This window comes from Pelophylax lessonae, assembly GCF_965119305.1.
Source record: "Pelophylax lessonae genome assembly, chromosome: 4".
In the NCBI taxonomy this organism is placed as follows: domain Eukaryota; kingdom Metazoa; phylum Chordata; class Amphibia; order Anura; family Ranidae; genus Pelophylax; species Pelophylax lessonae.
In genome coordinates, this window is record NC_138771.1 from 624,512,833 (window position 1) to 624,539,808 (window position 26,976).

General features: G+C 44.8%; 1 protein-coding gene across 1 annotated transcript in view; it reads right to left on the minus strand.

Moving 5' to 3' along the window:
- Positions 1-24,863, minus strand: part of LOC309551916 (NXPE family member 3-like) — a 181,294-nt gene extending 156,431 nt beyond the window's left edge. The window contains exon 1 of the mRNA XM_082252631.1: positions 24,826-24,863. The gene's annotated coding sequence lies outside the window, so the exon portion shown is untranslated. The remainder of the gene's footprint in view (positions 1-24,825) is intronic.
- Between the last annotated feature and the right edge of the window lie 2,113 nt (positions 24,864-26,976).

A 26,976-nucleotide genomic window follows, 5' to 3' on the forward strand; every position in this document is an offset into this window, starting at 1 on the left:
TATATTACAATTATTGTGCATAGATTGTTTTCTTTTGCTAACGAATGCTGTTCTGAAGCAGTGGCGGCTGGTGCTCAAAATTTTTGGGGGGGCGCAAAAAGAAAAATGTAATAGGTATTGCTTCGCGTCAAAAAACGCAGTAAAAAATTGCGTGACTTTGAAGTCATGGTACAGGCATGGCACAGGTGATGGTATAGGCATGGCATAGGTGATGGTACAGGCATGGCACAGGTGATGGTACAGGAGATGGTATAGGCATGGCACAGATATGGTATAGGCATGTCACAGGTCATGGTACAGGAGATGGTATATGCCCCCTTTCAATGCAGAGACCAGTGTACATGCCCCCTTTCAATGCAGAGACCAGCGTGCGTGCCCCCTTCAATGCAGAGTTCAGCGTGCGTGCCCCCTTCAATGCAATGAACATTGTGCTGTGCCCCCTTCAATGCAATGAACACTGTGCTATGCCCCCTTCAATGCAATAAACACTGTGCTGTGCCCCGCACAATGCAGAGTTCAGCGTGCATGCCCCCTTCAATGCAACTGTGCTGTGCCCCCTTCAATGCAATGAACAATGTGCTGTGCCCCCTTCAATGCAATAAACACTGTGCTGTGCCCCCTTCAATGTAATAAACACTGTGCTGTGCCCCCTTCAATGCAATAAACACTGTGCTGTGCCCCCTTCAATGCAATGAACACTGTGCTGTGCCCCCAAAATGCAGAGTTCAGCGTGCATGCCCCCTTCAATGCAACTGTGCTGTGCCCCCTTCAATGCAATAAACACTGTGCTGTGCCCCCTTCAATGCAATAAACACTGTGCTGTGCCCCCTTCAATGCAATGAACACTGTGCTGTGCCCCCACAATGCAGAGTTCAGCGTGCATGCCCCCTTCAATGCAACTGTGCTGTGTCCCCTTCAATGCAATAAACACTGTTCTGTGCACCCACAATGCAGAGTTCAGCGTGCGTGCCCCCTTCAATGCAACTGTTCCGTGCCCCCATCAATGCAGAGTTCAGCGTGCGAGCCCCTTTCAATGCAGAGCGCCACAGCATTGTCCCCAATCACTGCAGAGCGCCACAGCATTGTCCCCAATCACTGCAGAGCGCCACAGCATTGTCCCCAATCACTGCAGAGCGCCACAGCATTGTCCCCCAATGATTGCAGAGTGCGCCACAGCATTGTCCCCAATCACTGCAGAGCGCCACAGCATTGTCCCCAATGATTGCAGAGTGCGCCACAGCATTGTACCCCAATGATTGCAGAGTGCGCCACAGCATTGTACCCCAATGATTGCAGAGTGCCACAGCATTGTACCCCAATGATTGCAGAGCGCCACAGCATTGTACCCCAATCACTGCAGAGCACCACAGCATTGTCCCCCAGTGATTACAGAGCGCCACAGCATTGTCCCCCAATGATTGCAGAGCGCCACAGCATTGTCCACCAATTATTGCAGAGTGCCACAGCATTGTCCCCCAATGATTGCAGAGTGCCACAGCATTGTCCCCCAATGATTGCAGAGCGCCACAGCATTGTCCCCCAATGATTGCAGAGCGCCACAGCATTGTCCCCCAATTATTGCAGAGTGCCAGCATTGTCCCCCAATGATTGCAGAGCGCCACAGCTTTGTCCCCCAATTATTGCAGAGTGCCAGCATTGTCCCCCAATGATTGCAGAGCGCCACAGCTTTGTCCCCCAATGATTGCAGAGTGCCAGCATTGTACCCCAATTATTGCAGAGTGCCAGCATTGTCCCCCAATTATTGCAGAGCGCCACAGCTTTGTCCCCCAATTATTGCAGAGTGCCAGCATTGTCCCCCAATGATTGCAGAGTGCCAGCATTGTCCCCCAATTATTGCAGAGTGCAAGCATTGTACCCCAATTATTGCAGAGTGCCCACAGCATTGTACCCCAATGATTTCAGAGTGCCACAGCATTGTCCCCCAATGATTGCAGAGTGCCAGCATTGTCCCCCAATTATTGCAGAGCGCCACAGCTTTGTCCCCCAATTATTGCAGAGTGCCAGCATTGTACCCCAATGATTGCAGAGCGCCACAGCATTGTCCCCCAATTATTGCAGAGTGCCAGCATTGTCCCCCAATGATTGCAGAGTGCCAGCATTGTCCCCCAATGATTGCAGAGCGCCACACCTTTGTCCCCCAATTATTGCAGAGTGCCAGCATTGTACCCCAATGATTGCAGAGCGCCAGCATTGTCCCCCAATGATTGCAGAGTGCCAGCATTGTCCCCCAATGATTGCAGAGCGCCACAGCATTGTCCCCCAATGATTGCAGAGTGCCAGCATTGTACCCCAATGATTGCAGAGTGCCAGCATTGTACCCCAATTATTGCAGAGTGCTCACAGCATTGTACCCCAATCAATGCAGAGACCAGCGTGCGTGCTCCCGTCAACTTTACCTGGCGGCGGCGCGGCTCAGCTTCTTCCTCCTCTTCTGCGGCGGGTCCTTCTCCCTCGTCTCGGCGGCGGGAACCGGCGGGCGGCCTCTCCTCTTCTCTGAGCGGCGGTGACGGTGAGTGACTGACGCACGCACCGGCACCGCCCCCATTGCGACGTCAGCGATATCCTGGATGATGATTGGTCCAGGCTGGAGACTGGACCAATCACAGCCAGGATATCACGAAGGTGGGGGTGGCCAAGCGCTCTTTCCTGCGCCCAGGTTACGCCCCCAGAAGGCAGCCAATCGGCGCCTCTTCTGGGTCGTAAACCCCACCCCCCCTTTAGCCACCACATTGGCCGGCGAACCGATTTTTTTTTTTTCCGAACTTTATTGTTTTTTTGTCTTTTTTTTTTTTTTTTTTAGGGGGGGGCGGCGCCCTGGCGCCCCCTATGCACGGGCCTCCACTGTTCTGAAGGATTATTACAGAGAAAGGTCTGCTATCCCATGAGTTTACATGTATTTATCATTTACAGTTAGATATCTGTTATATGATAATTTTTTTTTCATGTTTTATTAATTTTTTAGGAGACTATAGAGTTCTAATTATCTTTGTTCATTCTTTAATCATATTAAACTATTATGCAAGTCTAATTGTACTTGGCACATTGGCTTAGTCTGTGCTCATGAGCAAAAAGCTGTTATGTCATGAGTATAAATCCCAACCATGCTAACACTCTGCGTGTTCACTAGTGTTTGATTATTTTATTTCCACACAATAATAATTTTGCTAAATAAACATACCATTGCATGCAAATTATGGAAACAATTATTCTGATGCGTCAGTGGCAATTAGGCTCGGTTCACATTTGTGCGATGCGGGAATGCTGCGAATATGCAGCGTGATCCCGCATCGCATCCGCACATCTGGCAGTTCACACTGCCATATGCGATACGCAGGGGGTGTCAATTAACCACTTGCCGTCTGCTCACTAGAGCTGTACTGCGGCAAAGTGGCTCTTGTAGGTCTGACGACGTAGACCTACGTCGGCAGACAATCCCCCTTCTCCGCGGCGCGCGCGCGCCGCTGGAGGCTCGCTCCCGCTATATTCAGTCAACGCGGGAGTCGGGCCAGGGGAGGAGCAGCGGCGATCGCCGCTGCTCTTCCCCGATCGTCGGGGATCTAGTGTGGAGATCCGCCCGCCTGTGTAAACACAAGCGCGGCGGATCTCCTAAGTGACAGGCAGTGACAGATTGCAGGGTTCAGCATAGCTGAACATGCGATCTGTCCCTGTGTCACTCAGTCACCTCCCCCCCCACACGTTAGTAAGCACCAGGCATACATTAACCCCTCCCTCTCCAATAAAATTAACCCCTTCCCTGCCAGTGTCATTTTTACAGTAACAGTGCATATATATAGCACTGATTACAGCAGTAATGTCACTGGTAACCCCAAAAGTGTCAAAAATGTCAGTCAAGGGTCCGATCTGTCCGCCGCAAGGTCGCAGTCCCGCAAAAAAAATCGCAGATCACCACCATTACTCGTTAAAAAAAAAAACACCAAAAACGACAGAAATCTTTCCCTTAGTTAGTAAACGCAATAACTTTTGCGCAAACCAATCAAAATACGCTTATTGCAATTTTTTTTTACCAAAAATATGTAGCAGAAAACAAATTGGCCTAAAATGTTAAAAAATTTTGATTTTTACATTTTTTGGGGGGGGGGGGGAATTTCATATAAAAAAATGTGAAAAATATTGTTATTTTTTCAAAATTGTCGCTCTTTTTTTGTTTATAGCGCAAAAAGTAAAAATCGCACAGGTGATCAAATACCACCAAAAGATAGCTCTGTTTGTGGGAAAAAAAGGACGTCAATTTTGTTTGGGTACGGCCATAGGCGTGCGCACAGGGTGTGCCGGGTGTGCCTGGGCACACCCTTATCACCTAGGGCACATTAGCATTATCGCTCTGTTTGCCAGTGAGGAGATGGGAAAGATCTCCCTCGGACCTGCTCTGCCATAAGAGAAGTGCCACACACTTCTATTTCACTTTGCCAGCAGGGAGAGTAATGTACCGGGGCCATATACATGTAGGCAAACACATGCATGTGTATTTAAACTTTGGGGTGCACACCCTAATGCAATAGGCTGCGCACACCTATGGGTACGGCGTTGCATGACTGCGCAATTGTCAGTTAAAGTCGCACAGTGCCGAATCGCAAAAAGTGGCCCAGACGTAAGACAGCAAAATCCTCCGGTGGTAAAGTGGTTAAATGTTAACGACACCCCCAGTTTGATCGCATATCGCAGTGCGATCTGACAGTTCGCACAGAATCGGATCGCACAAGTGTGAACCACTGTGCGATCCGATTCTGATGCGGCTCAAAAAAAGCCTCATGTGCGTGTTTGGTGCGGATACAGTGCAAATTCAGCCATACAAAGTGTATGGCTAAAATTCGCACCGCATGTCAGATCGCATGTAATTTAGGAGCAGTGCGCTCCGAATTACATGCGATCACCGCATCCGCACAAGTGTGAACCGGCACTTAGGTGTTAGTCTATTTTCAGCATACTCTACTGTTTAAAATTTAAGCAGGGGATGCCATGCTTGGGATTTGAACCCATGGTCGGAGTCTTATCTAGATAGGAGTGCTACCCACTAAACCATTTGGATGAGAGATCAAGAGAATTTTTCTCCCTAAAATATAAATGCAAGATCATTGCTAAATCATCAAAAATTAGTGGATGCAACTTCTTCTGCTTCTTTTGCTGATATTTATATTATCATCATTGATGTAAGAGTTATATCTCTATATATATGTCAAACTTTTTTTATGTCTAATTCGTATTTTATGAAAATGTTGGGTTCTATTTATATATGTTTATTCTATAATCATGGTAATTCTTGGTATTCTTGGTATTCTTGGTAGTCTTGTACTCAGCACAGTGGCTTAACCCATAGCACTCTTAGCTCACGAGGTCAAATCCCCCCCATGCTACCACCTCCCAAATGAATATGTGCTTTGTAGAGCGCATAAGTGCCATCAGCAAGAGATAAATTGTATCACGCTGCTTTTGCCCACGCACATATCCATTTGCCATTGAAACTTAAGGGAGGGGATAGGTAGTATTTGAACCCATGATGACGTCACTGTTTCTAAATCAGAGTGCGTAACCACTAAGCCACTACGCTGATCAGATTTATACCTAGAATATATAGTAGTACCATGATAAAAACATAAACATATATAACTAGAAGTCAACATTCTAATTAAATTCTATTTAAACGTTAACAATTATTTATCATATAATAGAGACCTAAGAGCCGGGTTTGGATTGGGGGACCCCCACACTGATTTTGTTTCTGATAAAATTTGTGTTATTACACCCACTTGTGATAGCAAAACTCCACTCCACAAAGCTACGTAGATATCCCTGGACGCAATTAAGAGCCACCCCTAACTTTCTAAGTGTCCATTCACACTGGTACGACTTGTCAGGCGACTTGGTCAGCCTGACAAGTCGCGGACCGTCGCTCCCATTGCGTAGTACAGGACCCGTTCTAATAGGAGTGACACAAGTCGCTCCGACTTAGAAAAAGGGTCCTGTACTACTTGGGGGCGACCTGGAGGCGACTTGCATAGACTTCCATTATGTGAAGTCCGTGCAAGTCGCGCCGAAGTCGGAGCGACCTAATGTGAACGGGGTCTTAGTCCCCGTTCACACTGAGGCGACCTGTGAGGCGACCTGGTCGCCTCACAGGTCGCCGTAGGTCGCCTTCCATAGGGAAGCTACGGACCCGTTCTAATAGGAGCGACACAAGTCGCTCCGACTTAGAAAAAGGGTCCGGAGCTTCTTTGGGGCGACCCGGAGCGACCGTCATAGACTTCAATGTTATGAAGTCCGTGCCGGCCGCTCCGAGGTCGCGGCGTGCTGCTCGCACCGCAACCTCGGAGGTCGCCCCGGGAAGTCGGATCGCCCCAGTGTGAACGGGGCCTTAATGTTACTGAAGTGGATTTGAATTTTGAAAATGTTGTTGCAAAACAAACAAGGATTAGAAGTAGTTAGCAACTAATTCATTTTAGTTGGCTAAAGGTGGCCATACACTATACAATCTCATTGTACAAGCTCTGTACAATCTCCTTTAGATTTACCAAAATGATATAATGGGAGGACACACCAGCTATCTGATCACTCTGTTTTCAATCAGGCAGGTCCTTGCAGTACATAATTGACGGCAGAGCTAAAAGAGATTGTACAATCAGATTGTATCAGGGGAGGACTGGGCCAGGGGGCAGGGGGGCAATTGCCCCCTGGGCCGCTCTGATGTTCTGTAAAAAGGCTGCACCGCTTCTGCCATAGACATGCCTAAAGGATTCCTGGTGAAGAGAAGTAAAAAGTCCCCACCACTGACCTACTGAGTGCGGGTTGTAAACAAGCTAGCCGGGTCGGGAACCTGGATTCAGTCGGTGAGTAGAGAGTACATGGAGCAGGGCTTCAGTCTGGAATGGGGGTCAGGAGGAGGACGGGAAGAGGGAGAGAGGCAGGGGGGTCGAGTCGTTTACTTGCCCCCTGGGCCAAAAGTTGCCAGTCTGCCCCTGGATTGTATAGTGTATTTACAGAACTCAGGACACGCTTCTCCTGTTTCCAATACCACAGCTCTATCCATATAGGCGGTTATCTGATCTCTCATTTCCTGCACTCTCCAAATGAACAGATCTATGCAAGATGATTTAAGGACAAAACAAAAATGTCTGTATTTAGTGGGACCAGTGATCACTGAATAATTGTATTAGAAAACCGTGCACCTAGCTGGGGGTTGTTGGGTTCTGCTGGAAGGAGGGAACACAGATGTGCTAATGAGGTCAGCTGATGAATTCCTTCCTGTGTCTTATGGTGGCCATACACTACACGAAAAATCGGCTGAAATTCAGTCATTTGGACAGTATGTTCGTTTTTCAGCCAGATAATGAGCACAAATCGGTATTCGGTTGTGACGTTTTTCAGCCCAAAAAAAAAAAGGACAAGTTTGGAAAAAGTCTTCCCAATGAACAATACATTGAAAAGTAAAGCCCCATACACACGCACAGATTGTTGGCCGACCGATCGGCTGTCTTTTGTCCAGTGTTGTTTGTTGGTTGAAATGTGCTCTAGACTTGCACTGGACTTTTGTTGGCCAACAACAACCAACTTCAGAAGTGATGTCATGTGATGGTTGACTTTCCGTGTGTTTTTTCTTCTCTGAGCATGCCCAGTCTTGCTCATCTGATTTTTGTCTGCCGAAATCTGTACCGACTGAGGAACAATCGGCCGTTCTGTTGTTGGCCAACAAAAATTTTATAGCATGCACACCAGATTTTTTTCGGCCGAAAAGTCGCAGTTGGTTGTCGGAAGCATCATACTAACAAGCCTACAATCGGCCGATCGGACGTTGGCCGACAATTTACGGCCAACAATCTGTGCGTGTGTACGGGGCTTTAATGTGTTTCTCGTCCAAACTGTTTCCACTAGGTATATGTGAAAAAAAAAAACGGATTTATTTATGTCCATCGAACGATTCATCGGTCATTACATGATGGCTCAAACGGCCGGGTGTTTGTTTTTAGAAAATGAGTTTGGATGATTTTTCATATAGTGCATGGCCAGCATTACTGGCTTCTATGTCTATTATCTACATACCAGCAAGAGATGAAGCCTTCTAAGGAAATATAGCAAAAGCACATGTAGCCCCCTCCTGGGTACGTGCTAGGAAAAGTATAGTTTGCTCTGCCTGCTTCACAGGGGAGCCTGATCAGTAGTTAGGCCTGTTGCATGTGTCCATGTGTGATTCATCTGGTCTGAGGGAATGTCCCCAATGTATCCAATAGGGGAGCCTGTTGGACAGTGGAGGAAACCCAGCCAGTGACACACAGACTTTTATGACTATCCCAGTGGGTTGGCACAACAGTTGGGCATCCTGTGATTTGTTATAAAAGCCACAGGCACATGTGACAGGGTGTCTTTGGGCAGGAAGCCAGGTTCCAGGAGGAGGGTGATGGCTGTCTCTCCTAGGTGGTCACGGGCAGTCGGCCTTGTGGAGCAGAAGCGTGGTGCTGAGCCAGGAGGTTCAGTTGATACTGACAGTGGAGCAAGTGGCAGAGCAACCTTAGGAAAAACACTGTCCGCGAGTACCAGGGAGCTTGCCGGGGGTCTGCCCAGGAAGGGGACCACTCCAGTGAGACTCAGTGAATGGGAGCTAGCACACACAGCAAGTGAGAAATGGGGTGCCAAGTTAGGACCCTGAAGGTTTAACACAAAGGGATCACATTTACTATCTTCACTTCAGTGGCAGAGTGAAGCAGCGGCCTTGCCACATTCTACAGATAGATGTCCTTTTACATTGTGCATAGTTCTAAGTTGGAGTATCCCACTCATCCCTTCTCCCATCCCAAGTTCCAAATAAAAATGCAAAAAAACAAAACCCCCTGGACTGTTCTTTGTCTGAGCAAAGGGTTAAAGTGACACGTTTCTACAGACTGTTGCTACGGGTAACCCAAGGGAATCCAATCTCAGCAGATCCCTAGGGGGTAGTGCTACACACAGGTAAGGCCTTCTCTCCATTAACCTCCTTAGCGGTAATCCCGAGCGTGACTCGGGTTTGGTTTTTCATATCAGGAGCGGTAACCCCGAGTCACGTTCGGGGTGGATTGCAGAGAGCGCAGCGGTGTTCTCTTACCTTATCCTGGCGATCCAGCGATGATCTCTCATTGCTGTGACCGCCAGCCGAGAGTCCCGCCGCTCCTCCGTCGGTCTCCGTCGGTCTGATCACTTCCTAGTTCCGTTCCCTGCAGCGGCAATGCTGCATGGGAGCGGAACTAGGGAGGGAAAGTCAAAAAAAAAAAAAAAAAAAAAACGTTGCACAAAACACAAAACACATTTTATATTATATATATATATATATATATATATATATATATATATATATGCATATATATATATATATATATGCATATATATATATATATATATATATATATATATATATATATATATATATATATATACACACCGGTATATATATATATATATATGCACACACACATATATCTATATATAATATATAATGCATGAATTATAATCTAATCAATAATATAATTTTATTATATATATTATATATTAAATAATAAAATAATATTATTGATTCGATTATAATTCACGTGTTTGTGTTTCAAATTTATCACATCTGGGATGTCTACTAGACTCTTGTTTTGGTCAGGTTTAAGTCAGTAATTACTAAGAATTGTAGGCCTATAATACATAACGCCAAATTTCCATGAAAAGAATTGTACCGCTTTTGGTATGTAATTCCTGACATAATCATACCGCCAGGGAGGTTAAAGAAATTGTGTAATGTTTTGCAACAGAGGTACATTAACCACTCTACTACCGCTCACAGTAATACTACTGCGGCAGAGTGGCTCGTTCCCGTCCAGTCACGTAGTATTAACGTGACTGGACTCCTCCCCTTCTGGGCGGCGCTTGCGCGCCGCCGGAGGCTCGCTCCCGCTTTTTTCATTCACAGCGGGAGTCGGGCCAGGGGAGGAGCAGCGGCGATCGCCGCTGCTCTTACCCGATCGTCGGGGATCGAGTCTGGAGATCCGCCCGCTGTGTGTAAACACAGCGGGCGGATCTCCATAGTGACAGGGAGTGACAGATCGGACTGTTCAGCATAGCTGGACATCCGATCTGTCCATGAATCACATAGTCACCTCCCCCCCTACACGTCAGTAAGCACCAGGCATACATTAACCCCTCCCTCTCCAATAAAATTAACCCCTTCCCTGCCAGTGTCATTTTTACAGTAACAGTGCATATATATAGCACTGATTACTGCAGTAATGTCACTGGTACCCCCAAAAGTGTCAAAAATGTCAGTCAGGGGTCCGGTCTGTCCGCCGCAATGTCGCAGTCCCGCAAAAAAAATCGCAGATCGCCGCCATTACGCGTTAAAAAAAAACACCAAAAATGACAGAAATCTTTCCCTTTGTTAGTAAACGCAATAACTTTTGCGCAAACCAATCAAAATACGCTTATTGCGATTTTTTTTACCAAACATATGTAGCATAAAACAAATTGGCCAAAAACTTTTAAAAAAATTGTTTTTTACATCTTTTTTGGGGGGAATTTCATATAAAAAAATGTGAAAAATATTGTTATTTTTTCAAAATAAACGCTCTTTTTTTGTTTATAGCGCAAAAAGTAAAAATCGCACAGGTGATCAAATACCACCAAAAGAAAGCTCTGTTTGTGGGAAAAAAAGGACGCAAATTTCGTTTGGGTACGGCGTCGCACGACCGCGCAATTGTCAGTTGAAGTCGCACAGCGCCGAATCGCAAAAAGTGGCCTGGACGGAAGACAGCAAAATCCTCCGGTTGTAAAGTGGTTAATGGTATATTGTTACATAGAGGAGCTAGAATTTAGCAAAAGGAAAAGTTAACTTAGCCTTTAAGTGAGGCATATGCAGACACCCTCAACTGTCAAGGAAAACTGTTAAATGTGACCAAAGATGACTCATCTGTGGTATTTTCTGTGAATGGTGAATTTTTAGTTGGGTGACGTGAACACCACCAGGATGCGGCAACCAAGAACAAGACACGTATGTATGGGGTGGTGAAAATTGTTAGCAAAGTTACATGTGCGTTCTACTACAAGCTGTGCCAGGCGGGGGAAAGTATTCAGTGACTTTCACAGTACAAGAGTGTCAGGAGGTCTTGGATCTTCTGGACTATAAAGCCCCGTGCACACGCACAGATTATCAGATGTAATGACCGATGAATCGTTCGATGGACATAAATGAATCCGTTTTTTTTTTTTTTCACATATACCTAGTGGAAACAGTTTGGACGAGAAACACATTAAAGCCTCGTACACACGCACAGATTGTTGGCTGTAAATTGTCGGCCAACGTCTGATCTGCCGATTGTCGGCTTGTTAGTATGATGCTTCCGACAACCAACTGCGAATTTTCGGCCGAAAAAAATCTGGTGTGCAGGCTATAAAATTTTTGTTGGCCAACAAAGAACGGCCGATTGTTCCGTCAGTCAGTACAGATTTCGGCAGACAAAAATCTGATGAGCAAGACTGGGCATGCTCAGAGAAGAAAAAACACAGGGAAAGTCAACCATCACATGACATCACTTCTGAAGTTGGTTTTTGTTGGCCAACAAAAGTCCAGTGCAAGTCTAGAGCACATTTCAACCAACACAACACTGGACAAAGACGGGCGATCGGTTGGCCAACAATCTGTGGGTGTGTACGGGGCTTAAATCAAGGATTCAGCACTTCTTTTGTTCTACAGAGTGTTCTCAGTGTCAGTGAGCGTTGGCTGGCGTCAAGGAAGCGCCAACGGGCATTTTGGAAGTAAAGTCCCAATTGTAATTAGTTAAGCCTCAAGGAGTATCCCACTCATTCCCTTCTCCCATCCCCTAATTCCAATAAAAAACCACAAACAAAGATGCCGGAGTTGTCACACCCAGTGTCTCAGCTCACATGGGCTGGAGAGGATTCCGGTACTCAGAGTTGTATAAAGTACTCAAAACCCATACTTGAGTAAAAGTACAAGTGCTTAATCAAAAAGTGACTTGAGTAGAAGTACTAAAGTATTCAACATTTTTTGTACTTAAGTATTGCAAGTAGTTTTTTTTTTAATTTTGCTACTCAAGTACTAAAAGTAAAAGTACCAGTAGTTTTGAAAAAAAAAATTGCTACTCAAGTACTGAAAGTAAAAGTACAAGTACTGTGTTATGTAGTTATTAAAGAAAGAAGTCAAAAGTTTGAACATCATATTGTTTTTTATTATTTCAAATGCAGCTTTTATTTATACATACAGTAACATTTATTTTCGTATGCGCTGATAATACACATGTTTTGAGCTTCATGAAACCTGTCATCTACTGTTCTGGCAGTGGTCATTTTTATAATAGTAACGAGTAACTATGCAGCACAAAAAAAAAATATCGGAGTAGAAGTATTGAAATCATCGAAAAAATGTAGTGAAGTAAAAGTGGAAGTAGGAGAAAAAAATTCTACTCTAGGAAAGTACAGATACCGCATTTCGGTACTTAAGTACAGTAGTGAAGTAGTTCTACTTAGTTACTATACATCTCTGCCGGTACTAATGGCAGACCCACATCAGGCCATAGGCCTGTAAACCTTGCTACAATTATTTATGGTGTTTAACCACTTCCAGCAAACCGACGTAGCCCTACGTCAGCTGCAAGAAGTGGATGTACCCGGGGTGATGCCTGCAGCTAGAGGCATTATCCTGGTACCATTGTTTATCCTGGTCGGCCTTCAGGTGGTAATGGCCGATGCGGCTCAGGAGCCGCTCGGTTGTTACCCCAGCAAGCGGGAGAGGACACAACCCCCCCCCGCAGTTCTGCCCAGGTCTCCCGTCCCCCCGGGAGACCCGAGCAACCAGCCATTTGGCTTTGATCGGGTCTCTGATGATGTAGCCCGGAAGCGGCGTTCATGACGTCACGTCTCGGTTACTCGACCACTAGAGGTGCCGAATTTAAAAAAGTAACAGTATTCAAAAATGCAGTTTTCGGCATTTTGAATACATTGAAGTGCAGTGGAGGGGTTTGGGGTCTTTTAGGCCCCCGATCCCTCCATAAAGAATATCTGTCACTGCCTATTTTTTATTTTATTTTATTTTTTTTAAAAACCTGTGCTAAGATTAAAAAATTGAATATAATAAATAGGTAAAGAAAATTTAAAGCGCCGTAAGCTCGCGCACAAAAGAAAACTTATATGGAAGTCACGCCTACAAATGAAAGTGCTGTTCAAACTACACATGTGAGGTATCGCCGCGATCGCCAGAGCGAGAGCAATAATTAAAAAAAAGAGCTACACTGTAACTCTAAACTGGTAACCGATAATTTTAAAGCGTCGCCTATGGAGATTTTTATTGACCGTAGTTTGTCGCCATACCGCGGGTCTGTGCAATTTTAAACCGTAACATGTTAGGTATCTATTTACTTGGAATGACAGCATCTTTCACAATATACAAAAAAAATGGGCTAACTTTACTGTTTAGTTTTTTTTTTAAATGCAGTAAAATGTATTTTTTTCCAAAAAAAATGGCATTTGAAAGACTGCTGCACAAATACCGCATGACAAAAAATATTGCAACAACCGCCATTTTATTCTCCAGAGTCTTTGCTAAAAAAAAAAATATATATATAATGTTTGGGGGTTCTAAGTAATTTTCTAGCAAAAAATACTGATTTTAACTTGTAAACAACATGTTTTAGAAATGGGTTCGGTCCAGATGTGGTTAAGGGGTGGGCATTTGGTGATTAGAAAAAATGAACGCGTTCAGTAGTTTAAACACACCAGGATCCGTTATTGGACCGCGCCTCTAAAATGATCCTACCACTGTACAATGTAATAACTGTGATTAGCTGCCACTTAAACATAAAAAATTACACCGTATCTACTGAGTGCAGATAAATAATCAAAGTAGATAGTGGCGCTAAAAAATTAAATAACCCCCGTGAAAAGAGTGAATAAATGAGACTCAATAAAAAATCAAAAAAATAAAATAAAAAGTCCTTTTTTCAAAATTGATTAAACAACATAAATGTCCATAATAAGTGAAAAATCTTCCAAAAGCTGTCCACCACAGCGTGTGCGTCAGTGTCACCACTCCCCTTCAGATGTCCACTCACCAAATATGAATCATATTACCAACTCTGAATCACCAACTATTCTCATACGTATGGCAAAATAAGCAGATACCCTCTCTAGGGTTAATATTAGTCCACAAATGGTGTCTAATCCTCAATGATGTTCCATGATTACCATGAGTGTAAAAAAAACAATAAAATATCGTATGATAACTTTATTAAAATCAACTAATCCACATATCCACTCACAATTTGCATATTGGAATAGCACATAAAAAATGCAGCAGGTATGCTGGCAAAACCTGGTCACGGGGGACTGAACACATGCAAATCCGTGTCTCACCCAACCACCGCGGATCGTCACTCCAGGTTTCGTGTCAAATGCCAATTCGGGTTGCCATACAGCCAACGCGTTTCGTCATACAGTTACACTCCCTCGTTGAATTGGGGTCCAAAAGCAAAGCTGCACCATGCAATGCAAATAGGTAGAATCCTATTCCTAATCATTTGGTGGAGGGGGAATTATGGTGTGGTTTTAATAAAGTTATAATATGGTATTTTCTTTTCTTACACTCATGGTAATCATGAAACATCATTAAGGATTGGACACCATTTGCGGACTAACATTAAGAGCCATAGAAGGAGATTGGTGCTTGTCATTGTCCCCCCACCCACCACACCAGTTACCCCTGACTTTCCATCAGATTCCCCCTGCTCTTTGGGCCCCCCTGTGTACTCCCCCGCCCCCTCCCAACAGCATTACGGGCTCCCCTGCTCTCCTCTCCCGCCAGATGCTGCGGGGGATGTGTCAGGATGTAGAACGGAGAAAGGGGGGCGATAAATATGTCATTTACCGGCCCCTTCCTTTTCTGAATGAAAAAGGATCAGAGTCCTTGATCAGTACCAATCAGTGACTTTGTTCATTCAGTGAAGTATAGTAAATTGTGTTGACTATGCTTCAGTTTATGAATGAATGGGAGCCTCTGTCTCCTGTTCATTTATCTGCAGTGCAGCCGAGGCTATTTTTTCCTCAGTCCCTTTCTCTGTCTCAAAAAATAGACTTTAGGGGTCTGTTTAGACTCCTGAAATTTAACCAAAGCCCACCAACAGGGCTGTTAAAAAAATTGTAAAAAAATAATAAGAATTAAATTGTAACAAATAATAAAAAATAAAATAGTAAAAATAAAAAACTACTGACATCATCCACTGCTCTACTGACACCATCTGCTTCCCCCCTCCCTCCCCAAAAGCATTGTGCAAAAAAAAAACAAACAATAATAAAAAATGAAGTTAAAAAAAATATTCCCTAAAAGTATTGGGCAATAAATGAAATTGTAAATTGTGAAGAGATATTTAAAAACTAAAATTGTAAAAAAATAAAAGAATAAAATAACTACTGACACTGTCGACTACCCTGCTGACACCATCCACTAAACAACCCTTGCTGCCCGCTCTCCCTCAGACAACCAACAAATAACCATAGCACCGGCCAGGGACGGGGACTTCATGAGGTATCATCAGCCTGCCCCTGTTCCCCCCCCCCCCCCCGCCCGCGTTTGCTTTGACATGTGCTGACATGCCCCCCTGAACAGCCATTCACTAGGAAGATAAGTGTGCTGCTGTTTCTCCTCCCCCCAGCCCTCTAAGCCCCTTATCTAGCTGAGAACAGATATTATGTGATCACTTATAGAAAAATAATATACATATATACACAAATGTTTTGAATGGATTGTTTTACAAGGTGGGGATTCGCATCAGTTCATCTCTCCTCATATCTGATTCATTTAATTGCTCTTATCTGCACTCTCTACAGTCCTGCAACATCCTATTCATCAACCTGTTCACAAAACCTTGTCTCAGTTTGCTGAATGTTTATCTCACTTGTGGCTTCTTGATGAGTAGATCTGACAGAAGGAACTATTCTAAATATATGTTTTTCTGCAGTTTCAATCTTTAACCACTTGCCTACCAGGGCATTTTTTTTCTTTTTTGTATACATGTTAACATTTGCATTTTTTGCTAGAAATAACCCCCCAAAAAGTATATATTTTCTGAAATGATAGACCCTAGGAAATAAAATGGTGATAGTTTCAATTTTTTGTTTTCTTTCAAAAAAGTTTTATTGTATCAAAATAATATGAAAAAATGGAAAATTGCAGCGCTGCAATTTTCCATTTTTTCACTTTATTTACAACACATGTCAGTTGATTTGCTAGCAGCTTTTCTGGTTTTATCATTCTTTTGTTAGCACAGTTTGTTTACTATTTTATTATCAAAATAATATAACAATACAAAGGGGAAGGGTCTTGAGTTACATGCGTTGCAATTTTTTATGTCACGCAATATTTGCTAAGTTATTTATAAAATGCATATTTTCAGGAAAAAATACACTAAAATTAATTTTAGTACAAACAGATACAATACTATACCCTGTTTTTGGGTAAAATATAAAATATTGGGTTGCATCAAACAAATAGATACCAAACATGCCAAATCATAAAATTGTACCCCAAACTGTCCATAAAGTTAACCATAAACAATGGATTTAGAATTATTGCTCTTACTCCACCATTGCTAAATGATACCTCACAAGTAGGGATGGGCTGAAGGACCCCCTGTTTGGTTCACACCACAACTTTCAAACATCGCAAAAGTTCGGTACCGAATAATAAACCCCATTAAAGTCTATGGGACCTGAACTGAAAAAATCAAAAGTGTCCTTGGGGGCAGTGGCTTGGGGGGCAGTCTGTATAATGAGGCCACAATTTAATGCACTGGGAACAAGATTAGAGATTTTTTGGATAAATTCTGGTGTCTCTTCCTCAGACTTTGGATAGAAGTAACAGTTGTAAAATTGGTCACTGAAGAAAAGTTGGCAATACACTGTGGCTGGGGGAACATGACTGCCAATTTCTGTACCAGTGTTCTCCCCTCTCTGTAGGCTCATGTTCCTACCTTCCTCAACCTCAGAACCAACATCTGAATCAAGTAATGGCTGTGCATCATCAAGGAGCAAGTGGCTGATGCTGTGTTCAAATAACTCAGCTGACTACTCTATGCCTGAGGCTGGGGCTATGGCAGGAGTAGCTGTGGACGAGAGGCAGATTTAGCCACTCTGCAGCTGCAGTGGACTGCGCACTAGTCTCTGCTTGTGTGACGGAGGATGAAGAGGATGAGGATGGTTTAGAAAGCCAGTCCACTACTTCCTCTGCATGCTGTGGCTGGATAGCACGGGCAACATCACTAAACAGAGGAAATAATGCCCTGCCTAAGGACTGACCATGTCCACCTTTACATGTGGACACAAACGCTACTGGCCCCCTCCCAGTGCCATGGGAACATCTGCCTCTCCTTGTTGGCCTCCCAGACATGATGGGAAGGTGCTTATTAACAAAATGTAATTAAGATGTGTACATGAATGTGTAAGCGTACGTGAATGCACTTTAATCAATGGAAAGTGATGTTTGGTGCACTTTAACCTGAGTACTCACTACACAGACACACTACAATATACTGCAGTAAAACTGCAGTAATGCACAGAAATATACTGCTTTAAATGTGCAGTAATACACAGAAATATACTGTGTTGAACGGCATGTAAGGCATAGAAGTATACTTTGTTAAACGTGCACTAACGCACTGAACTATAATGCAGTAAACCTGCCCTGACAAAACAAACTGACACTAAAGTAAAAATGAATGTTTACTACTCATGCTCTTCGCCCATCCGTACTCACAAGTATGGAGCAATTGTTGTTTACATACACATATTCACGCTATGTTGCGCTTTATTTAAGGAGTGTGTGTGGGTATACATTTGGGACTTTGTGAACTGGTCCAATTCATTTAGTGGAGGGGGGATTATGGCTGTGGGGTTGTTTTTCAGGGATTGGGCTTGGCCCCCTAGTTCCAGTGAAGGGAGCTCTTAAAGCATCAGCATACCAAGACATTTTGGACAATTTCATGCTCCAAACTTTGTAGGAACAGTTTGGGGATGGCCCTTCCTGTTCCAACATGACTGCTCACTAGTGCACAAAGCAAGGTCCATAAAGACATGGATGAGAGAGTTTGGGGTGGAGGAACTTAACTCCAATCCTGACCTCAACCCGATAGAACACCTTTGGGATGAATTTGAGCGCACACTGCGAGCCAGGCCTTATCGTCCAACATTAGTGCCAGACCTCGCAAACACACTTCTATGGTCAAACATTCCCATAGACACTCCTAAACCTTGTGGACAGCCTTCCCAGAAGAGTTGAAGCTGTTATAGCTGCAAAAGGTGGGCCAACTCAATATTGAACCCTAGGGACTAAGACTGGGATGCCATTAAAGTTCATGTGCGTATATATTGTCGATACTTTTGACAATATTGTGTGTATATATATATATGTATATATATTTACTAAGGGGACCAGTAATGTGATCATCGCAAGAAGTGTCCGCCGCTGTCCTCTGTCCTTCTGGAAATCCTAGTTGCCTGCCTACCATGTTTTTTCTCAATATTTCGAGACTCTGACCTGAAACAAGTTCTTCCATTAGGATTGTGGAACTTTTCTGCAACTTACCTGACCTGCGTATATGTTCCAGATCAGTGACAGTGCTAGGTTCCAATCTATGCACTTTTTAGTGTGTTTGTTGCTGTATTGTCTCCCTATATATTGTACAGCACTGTGCAGACTGTTGACGCTATATAAATCCTGTATAATAATAATAATAATAATAATTTGCAGATCTGAACAAATGCATTAAAATCCATTTAACCTTATTTCATATTTTATTTTTTATTGTATTTATTTATTTATTTTAGGAACTTAAGTAGCACCATCAATATATGCAGCACTTTACATATATTGTAAATTTACTTCAGTCCCTGCCCTCAAAGGAACTTACAATCTGGATTCCCAAACTCATATTCATACACATTAGGGCCAATTTAGACAGAAGCCAACATGTTTTTGAAGTGTGGGAGGAAACTTGAGTACCAAGAGGAAACCCACACAGGCACAGGGAGAACATGCAAGCTCCAGGCAGGTGGCGTCCTATGGGTCTCAGTTATGCAGTTTCCTGCAATATATTTTTTGGAAAGGTGCAGGGACTTTTTCTTTTAGATGCAGCACAGTTTTTGGCTCCAAAGACTTATATGAAATCTCATCAAAAACACATATACAGTATCTAACAAAAGTGAGTACACCCTCACATTTTTGTAAATATTTTATTATATCTTTTCATGTGACAACACTGAAGAAATTACACTTTGCTACAATGTAAAGAAGTGAGTGTACAGCTTGTATAACAGTGTAAATTTGCTGTCCCCTCAAAATAACTCAACACACAGCCATTAATGTTTAAACTGCTAGGGGAAAGTCTCTGTTGTTACGCAGGAAAAACACTTTAAAAATGCATGTAGAGTATGTCAAAAAATTGAGTACACCCCTCACATTTTTGTAAATATTTTATTATATCTTTTCATGTCACACTTTGTTACAATGCAACGTAGTGAGTGTACAACTTGTAAAACTGTGTACATTTGCTGTCCTCTCAAACTAACAAAACACACAGCCATTAATGTCTCACCCGCAGGCAACAAATGTGAGTACAAATGTCCAAATTGGGCCCAAAGTGTCAATATTTTGTGTGGCCACTATTATTTTCCAGCACTCCCTTAACCCTCTCGGCATGGAGTTCACCAGAGCTTCACAGGTTGCCACTGGAGTCCTCTTCCACTCCTCCATGACAACATTATGGAGCTGGTGGATGTTAGAGGCCTTGCGCTCCTCCACCTTCCGTTTGACGATGCCCCAGTAGGGTTTAGGTCTGGAGACATGCTTGGCCACTCCATTTCCTTTACCCTCAGCTTCTTTAGCAAAGCAGTGGCTGTCCTGGAGGTGTGTTTGGGGTCATTATCATGTTGGAATACTGCCCTGTGGCCCAGTCTCTGAAGGGAGGGGATCATGCTCTGCTTCAGTATGTCACAGTACATGTTGGCATTCATGGTTCCCTCAATGAACTGTAGCTCCCCAGTGCCGGCCGCACTCATGCAGCCCCAGACCATGACACTCCCACCACCATGCTTGACTGAAGGCAAGACACACTTGTCTTTGTACTCCTCACTTGGTTGCCGCCACACACGCTTGACACCATCTGACCCATATAAGTTTATCTTAGCCTCATCAGACCACAGGACAGAGTTCCAGTAATCCATGTCCTTAGTCTGCTTGTCTTCAGCAAACTGTTTGTGGGCTTTCTTGTGAATCATCTTAAGAAGAGGCTTCCTTCTGGGACGACAGCCATGCAGACCAATTTGATGCAGTGTGTGGTGTATGGCCTGAGCACTGACAGGCTGACCCCCCACCCCTTTAACCTCTGCAGCAACACTGGCAGCACTCATACGTCTATTTCCCAAAGACAATGTCTGGATATGATGCTGAGCATGTGCACTAAACTTCTTTGGTCGACCATGAGAAGGCCTGTTCTGAGTGGAACCTGTCCTGTTAAACCGCCGTATGGTCATGGCCACCATGCTGCAGCTCAGTTTCAGGGTCTTGGTAATCTTCTTATAGCCTAGGTCATCTTTTTTTTTTTTTTTTGAAAATTTATTTTTATTGAAAAATTGAGATTTATAGGTACAATAGCCAGTAGCTAATAATCTGAGGGAACTCCCAAAAGATATGGGAAAGTCCAGCAGGGTCACTAGAGCATCTCCAACAGCAAGAAGAAGAATTAGGGGAATATACGATGTAGTTGTTGTGGTGTAAAAAAAAATTCTGTGCACTATACTATTTTAAATTGGATCAGCCGGTCTTTAGTCAATATTAGTGCTTGAAATTGGCTTGTCCCAGAGATCTTCCCAGTCTTCATTGTCCAAGTCCTGCTCCTCCGAATGCCAGTTAGTAGGGCATCTAGTCCCACATAAACGGATGGAAGTAGTGACTTGTAGATCACATAAAGTGTTTTTTTTTTTTAGAGCGTCATCCCGGAGGAGAACCTCCAAATCGTCCTGCTCCAATCTAAACAAGAGGACCCAAATTTATCTTTCAAACTATCAAGCGTAAATAGTGCACTCCCATCACAAATATCTGAAAGGTATCTGATTCCTTTAGTAGCCCAAAAACCAGGGTCTGGTGAGGAATGAAAGTCTGGTAGCATGGGAATGAACCAAAGCGGAGTTGATGGGGACCTTTTACCCCTTACTATATTGGGTTTAGTAATGATAGCATGCCAGGCCTTAACAACTGCCCTCATAGTGGCTGTAAGGGGCAGGTGAGAGACTCTCAAACCCCTGTAGAGGAGATTATGGAGGGTCTCATAGGATCCTGAATGCGCAGCTTCCAATACTACTGAGGCATTTGTGTCATCAGAGATAAGCCAGTTATGAGCGTGGGTAAGCATGGCCGCCAAATAGTAGGAATGAAAGTCTGGGAAAGCCAAGCCCCCTTACGTCCAAGGTCTGCATAAAATTGTCCTGCTAAATCTAGCTGGTTAGGATTGCCAAAATAAGGAGCCTATAAGGTGAGTCTAATTGTTTAGCCTAGGCCATCTTTATGTAGAGCAACCATTCTTTTTTTCAGATCCTCAGAGAGTTCTTTGCCATGAGGTGCCATGTTGAACTTTTAGTAACCAGTATGACAAAGTGAGAGTGATAACACCAAATTTAACACACCTGCTCCCCATTCACACCTGAGACCTTAACACACACACACACATCATAGGTTGAACTGAATGGACTGATGTCTTTTTTCAACCTCACTAACCAGGTAACTATGTAACCTTATAACACTAACAAGTCAAATGACACCAGGGAGGAAAAATGGCTGATTGGGCCCAATTTGGACATTTTCACTTAGGGGTGTACTCACTTTTGTTGCCTGAGGGTTAGACATTAATGGCTGTGTGTTTTGTTAGTTTGAGAGGACAGCAAATTGACACAGTTTTACAAGTTTTACACTCACTACGTTGCATTGTAACAAAGTGTGACATGAAAAGATATAATAAAATATTTACAAAAATGTGAGGGGTGTACTCACTTTTGTGAGATACTCTACATGCCTTTTTAAAGTGTTTTTCCTGAGTAACAACAGACACTTTCTCCTAGCAACATCAACACAGAGGGGTTGATTTACTAAAACTGAAGTACAAAATCTTGTGCTACTGTGTATAGAAGCCAATCAGCTTCCAGGTTTTAGCCCCCGCTCACATCGGGGCAGTTTGACATGTGATTTGACATGTCATATCGCAGTCTATTGCCGGCATGAACCCGCACAGGTGTCTTTCAAATCGCCCCCAAACTCTCAATGAAATGTGGGTTTGAAATAGTGCGAGTTCAGCTTTTGAACACGGCTCCAATGTGAACGAGGGCTCATTGTCAAAGCTTAATTGAACAAGCTAAAGTTAGAAACTGATTGTTTTCTATGCACAGCTGCACCAGATTTTGCACTGTCTAGTTTTAGTAAATCGACCCCTATGGACCCTTTCACACGGGCTTTCCGATCAGGAGGACCACCTGTCAGTTTTTCAGGCGGACCTGATTGGATGCTCCATGCACCCCTATAGAGCGGCGGATGTCAGTGGTGACATTTCTGCTGACACTCGCTGCTCCAGGGCTGGCCCAAGACATTGTGCTGCCTGGGTCCAAGAGTGAAATGCTGCCCCCCCCCCCAAAAAAAATCACGCCCAACATAAGACTTCCACATCCATTATTTTATATAAATATAACATTTAGAAAATATTATATATACTGTTATCTTCTTCCATAACTCACCACCGGACGGTCCACCAAACACCCACTGTCTGTCCGCAGTCCTCCTGCCACTCCTGTGTCTGCCCCGGCCACCACCCTAGAAGATCCAGCCTGCCCTGCCTGAGATGGAATGCGCTGATGTCTGACGTCATTGCGCACACCACAATCATGTGAGGGACATTCTGCAGAGGAGACTCTCCACCTCCTCATGCATTACGGGCGGCAGCATGAGATGGGCAATTGCCACCCGTGATGTGCAGCAAATTGATGACACATAAAACTGCTGGAAAAAAAAATCTTGGGAGTCAATTTGCTGCCTCTCTCCAAGTGCTGCCTGGGTCCAATGGACACAGTGGGACCCATGGTAGGGATGGCTCTGCGCTGCTCTCCAATCCGATGTGGTCGGTGAAATCCAGAACGGAAGGAAACCCAATTTTCTATCCGTCTGGAGGATTGGATTGGATGAAAACAAACAGGCGGTCCGTTTTCATCCGATCTCCCATAGAGGAGAGGGGGGGATCTGACAGGTCCGTCTCTGCAAAGTAAGGGGGGACGAAGCTGTCATCCGCCTGCTCAGCAGGGATTGGCGGATCGATCCCCCTGCTGAGCAAAACAGAGTCCGCTGGGCGGAAACCCTATTTTCCATCCGTCTGGAGGATCGAATTGGATGAAAACGAACAAGCGTTCCATTTTCATCCGATCTCCCATAGAGGAGAGCGAGGATTTGACAGCTCCGTCTCCGAAATGTAAGCGGAGATGGAGCTGTCATCTGCCTGCTCAGCGGGGATCGGCAGGTCGATTCCCCCCCCCCCCCGCTGAGCAAAACAGAGTCCACCGGGCAGAAACCCTATTTTCCATCCGTCTGGAGAATCGGATTGGATGAAAAGAACAGGTGGTCCGCTTTCATCCGATCTCCCATGGAGGAGAGCGAGGATCTGACAGCTCCGTCTCTGCAATGTAAGCGGAGATGGAGCTGTCATCTGCCTGCTCGGCGGATCGATCCCCAGGCTGAGCAAAACAGAGTCCGCCGGGCAGAAACCCTATTTCCCATCCCTCTGGAGGATCGGATGAAAACGGACAGGCAGTCCGTTTTCATCCGATCTCCCATAGAGGAGAGCGAGGATCTGACAGCTCCGTCTCTGCAATGTAAGCGGAGACAGAGCTGTCATCCGCCTGCTCAGCGGGGATCGGCGGATCGATCCCCCCGCTGAGCAAAACAGAGTCCGCCGGGCAGAAACCCTATTTCCCATCCCTCTGGAGGATCAGATCGGATGAAAACAGACAGATGGTCCGTTTTCATCCGATCCCCCATAGAGGAGAGCGGGGCTCTGACAGCTCCGTCTCTGCAAAGTAAGTGGAGACAGACAGGTGGTTCATTTTCATCCGATCTCCCATAGAGGAGAGCAAGGATCTGACAGCTCTGCAATGTAAGCGGAGACAGAGCTGTCATCCGCCTGCTCAGCGGGGATCGGCGGATCGATCCCCGCTGAGCAAAACAGAGTCCGCGGGCGGAAAGCCCGTGTGAAAGGACCCTTTGCTCAAAACAAAAAAAATGCAAAACGCTTCAAAAATGCATCAAAAACGTATCAACCGCACATAAACCTAGCCTAATAGTAGTGATAACAGATGCTCAGCATGACAGCCAGGCATATAGCATTGTTAGAAAAAGGTAAGCAGAGGTCCCTGTATTTCCCTGATTGTATGTTGAAATATTCTGATCTGGGAACTATTTTTACATTTTATTTCTCCATTATCCGGGTTATTACATATCCAGCTAAATGTTAATAAAGTAGCTACAGATGAATATTTTATTATGTATCTATGGTAAGTCTAACTATCATACAGATACTTCTATTTTTTCATTCAAAGTTTTAGCAATGTACGCAACAGTTTAGCCAGCGAGGGTTTCTTATGAGGGATTTGGCAACGTTCAATTTAGTTGCAGAAAACACAAACTGTTCCAAAATGTTTTAACAGTTGAAATCCTCTTAGAGCAGCAATATGACAATCTAGTCCTGTACTCACCCCTCCTAGAGAAGCCAGACCACAAAGCAAGAGGCAGGAAAACTCAGACCTCATCCTCCTGGGGTGCACTGCAGGCGGACTGTGTCAGTTAGTTAGTTAGACTGAATAGAGTACACCCTCCTCCCTTCTTCCTGTACAGCACAGTGCTGATAGCTGCAGTACACTGAGCACCACTCATAGACGGGGGGGCCCACTAAGCACCACCTGGGTTTACGCCAATTGTTTAGAGACCAATGCTTTTTTACATAAAATAAACTACGGCCCCTGGGCCAGTACATGATTCTATCCAGCCCTCAACTAGGGTCAGTGGTTTATCCTCACAGATTGTGGGTTCCGGACTGCCTAAGGTGTCCACTTCAAGCCCCCTACCCCCTGTAGCCTCAAGAGCAGGTTATCCCCCCCCCCCCACTGCGCTGTCGTAAACCCCATCGTTGGTTGCTAGGACTAGGAGAGCCGGCGTCTCGGCAACCAGTTACATGCTTGCCCGGCAGTCAAAGGAGGATGGAAGGTCCTCTGTCCAGACCTGCTTTGCCTCCTGGTTCCCGTCTTGCTGCTATAGATACATCATAATGCTTGCAGTGGAAAAGGGGCTCTGATGGAAGGGGGACCCTGATTTAAGAGGGGACTCTGAAGCGGACTATGATGTTAGAGGGATTCTGATGAGGACCCTGATTCAAAGGGGGGGACTCTAGTGCAGATTCCAGTGTAAGTGAGACTATGATTGAAACGCTGATATAAGAGGGGATGCTGATGCTGACTCTGATGGGGGGGGGGCTCTGATGCTGATGTAAGGGAAGACTCTAATGTGGACTGTCATGTAAGGAAGGGGGACTCTGATGAGGACCATGATGCAATGGGGGAACTCTAATATAGATTCTAGTGTAAGGGAGACTCTGAAGGAAACCCTGATAGAAGAGAGGACTCTGATGGAAACCCTGATGTAAGAGAGAATACTGATTCAGACTCTGATGTTAGGGGAGGACTCTAACGGTGATGTAAGGGGGAATTTAATGTGCACTGTCATGCAAGGGGGACTCTGATGGGGACCATGATGCAAGGAGGGACTCTAATTTAGATTCCAGTGTAAGGGGATTCTGAAAGAAACCCTGATTTAAGTCAGTTGATGCTGACTTTGATGTAAGGGAAGACTCTGACGCAGACTTTGATTCAAAGGGGGGTTCTGATATTGACTCTAATATAAGGGGGACCCTGATGTGCACTCTAATATAAAGGGGATGCTGTTGGGGACCATGATGCAAGGGGGGGGGTGCTTTGATGTGAAATCTGATGCAGGGGGGCTCCGATGTGAACTTTGGTATAAGGGGCACTCTGATGGGGACCCTGATGCAAAGCGGGACTCTGATGCTGGCTAAATCCAGACCTGCTCTGCCTCCTGGCTCCCGTCTTGCTGCTACAGCCAAACCATAAATCCTGCAGTGGTAGGGTGACTCTGATGTAAGGGGGACCATAATTCAAAGGGGGGCCCTGATTCAAGGGGGGACTCTAATGCAGATTCCAGCGTAAGTGAGACTATGATAGAAACCCTGATATAAGAGGGGACGCTTATGCTATGTAACTCTGATGTAAGGGGAAGACTCTTGACGCTGATGTAAGGGGGACTCTGATGTGGACTGCCATGTAAGGGGGACTCTGATGGGGACCATGATACAAGGGGGGATGCTAATGTAGATGCCAGTGTAAGAGAGACTCTGATGAAAACCCTGATATAAGGGTTCTGATGTGGACTCTAATATAAGGGGGGCCCTGAGGTGGACTCTGATATAAGTGGGACACTAAAGGGGATCCTGATGAAAAGGGGGGGTGCTCTGATGAGAACTCTGAAATAGGAGGAACTCTGTTTAGCGACTTTGATGCAAGGGGAGGGGGGCTATGATGTGGAATTTAACCTGTTGCCGACTGCAGCAGTTATATGGCGGCAGGCAGCCGCTCCCAGGCGAATCGCCGTAGCTGTATGTCGCTCGCTCTCGGGAGTCTAGGAGGCAAGCGGGCCGGCGGCGGAGCGCTTTCACCCTCACTCGGCAGCGGGGACTCTGATGCACCCGAGATCGCTCCCCGCTGAGAGAGAAGCACAGGCAGCTGTTGTAAACTCAGCTGACCGTTCCTCTCCCTGGAATGATCACAGAGCTCCTG